The 2,448-nt window shown below is 29.2% G+C and overlaps 1 non-coding gene across 1 annotated transcript; it reads right to left on the bottom strand.

The window, feature by feature from the left end:
- Nucleotides 1-678: 678 nt before the first annotated feature.
- Nucleotides 679-751, bottom strand: TRNAK-CUU. Its single transcript has one exon. It is a non-coding gene; the product is annotated as a tRNA-Lys (tRNA).
- Nucleotides 752-2,448: the final 1,697 nt, after the last annotated feature.

Genomic DNA, 2,448 nt, shown 5'->3' with positions numbered 1-2,448 from the left:
ATTCATTTTATTGAATTATTAATGCATGAAAAACTTTATACTATACCAGCTATATCTACGTACTTGTTTTTTACAGGCAAATATTACTATTATTCCACTCCAATGATAATATAATGCATGGTGAAGAAAAAAGTTTCGTCATAATGCATCACTATGTACAACTGTTGTTGAACACTTGAACTGCAAAATCTGAACCTTAAATTTCCAGCGACGCACTCTTAACCAGTATTTATCATTACCCAATTTTTTTTTTCTAATTAGAATCCCACCATTAAAATTCTTCTACCATATCACTATGATTTGCATGACATCTTCCATTGTCACAAAGAACTTAAGAACGCTCACAATAATTTAGCACTGGGAAGAGGCAATAAACATTTTATGTAAAATACAAACTAGGGTCGTTTATAATCTAAAATATTGTTTTTAAGACTGTGAATAAGCTTTCTCTTTTGAAGTTATTGCTATTATAGTTTCTTAATTTTTTTTTTCAAATTCTATTTTTTTATGAAGCTTATATACGCTGAACGAATTAGCATATTTTAAAAGTATTCTTATGGAAAAAGTTAAAACAAATTAATGCACTCCCATTTGTAATAATATTAAGAAAAAGCAAACTCATTCCATTCCTATAGCTTGTCCAAAAGTGGAAGGGTAAATAAGTAAAAATAAAATAACCGCCCACCGTGGGGCTCGAACCCACGACCACAAGGTTAAGAGCCTTGCGCTCTACCAACTGAGCTAGACGGGCCTATATTTAGAAAGATTATCTTTAAAGTTAACAATGTATAAAAATTAGGTTCTCTTGGGTGGCTCACTTCAAATTAATTAGGTTTTTTTTATCGGTAGAAATTGAATATGCAGATAATTTACAATACTTACGTATCTTGTTTAATTTATTGAGCGAGACTTCCTTAATAATTAATTAAGTGTTTAACATAACATTTAGATAACATTAAAAAAATAATTTGGCCACTTGTTTGATATGAAACTATATTCAATGCCTAATTAAGTCCAAGACTCTTCATTGAAATTGATTAAAAATCTAATTTTGTCAAATTTTATTTTTTATTTAATGAGTCTCTTATGATTTTATAATTTTCAATAGATTTTAATTAATAATAAAATGTGTGTTAACAGAGTATATTGTTAGTACTCATCTTTTAAAAATATAGTGTTGGATAATTTCTCAAAATAATTGGAATTGTTCTTGTGTAAAGCAGTTTTGTTGGAGCAGGAGAGTTAGGGTGGACTAGAGCCTTGTTCTACAAATGGGTATAAAATTATAATCAAAATTTCTACACACATAAGGTGAACTATAGCCTAGTCATACAAATAGGTATAAAATTATAATCAAAATAATATCTACACACCTAGGGTGTGCGACAGATAGTTCTTCAAGTAGGAACAAAGTTACAATCAAAATAATCTCCACACACGCCAATATATAAAAATGAAGATTATTCTAAATGCCTGTTTGTTATAGTTTTTTTATTTATTTAAATCACTTCTTTTTTTAAAAAAGAGATCACTTTAAAGAATTTCCATGCATTTGTTTTATTTTTTCAAAATAATCAAAAGCTGAAAGAAATTTAAAATTTGATTAAAGTTACTAAGTTAGAAGCTATTTGTAATCTGATTATATTTTTTAAGTGATTTTTATAATTAGAAGCAAACTTGTTTTTACAAGCAAAAAAGTTTATTAATCAAAAGTTTGTGATGAGTACAAGATGTACCCAGCTTATACACAAAGTTTGTACAGCATAAATAAAAGCACCGAATTGTTTGCTTATTATTGGGTCGGCCCTGCTAACTGAGGTTGGAAGGTGATGGAGAAGCGGTCATTGTTTGTCATGTTGGGACAGTGCTCGAGGTTGATAACAAACCAATTGCAGAAATTAGCATAATAATGGTCCGTTAGTATGTTGCTAGGGTATAACTATATACGAGCTGGTGTGTTAAGTAGCCCATGAACATTAAAAATGTGTTTATCCAAGGATCATATTGTTTTGGTCGAACCGTTTGCAAGTAAATCACATCAAATTATGTTATATGATCATGTTGTGAGTTAAATATTGACAAATACGAAAAATTATTAGATAATTTAAGATCATCACGTTATCCATGATCTCGATCGATAATTTTTCGACGAGAAAAATTATTAAATGATCAAAGATCACCACATCATGCATGATCTCAACTAACAATATTCACATGATTATTGATCCAAACCATAGTTGTTGATCTTAAATCATCTAATAGTTTATCGATAAATAGATCATATTATGTTGTCGATTAGCCTATGTCAATTATCTAGCAAGAGTGCAAGATACATACCTGTGTCATAGGAGTACTAAATTATTTCAACACCATTGTTAGTGTAGATGTTAGTTATGCTTTCTTAGTGGAATCAATGTCTACATATATAGTATCTGCTAGTTAGTTGTT

The sequence above is a fragment of the Glycine soja genome, chromosome 17 (assembly GCF_004193775.1).
Source record: "Glycine soja cultivar W05 chromosome 17, ASM419377v2, whole genome shotgun sequence".
Taxonomy (NCBI): domain Eukaryota; kingdom Viridiplantae; phylum Streptophyta; class Magnoliopsida; order Fabales; family Fabaceae; genus Glycine; species Glycine soja.
This window is presented reverse-complemented; position numbering and strand designations above follow the sequence as displayed.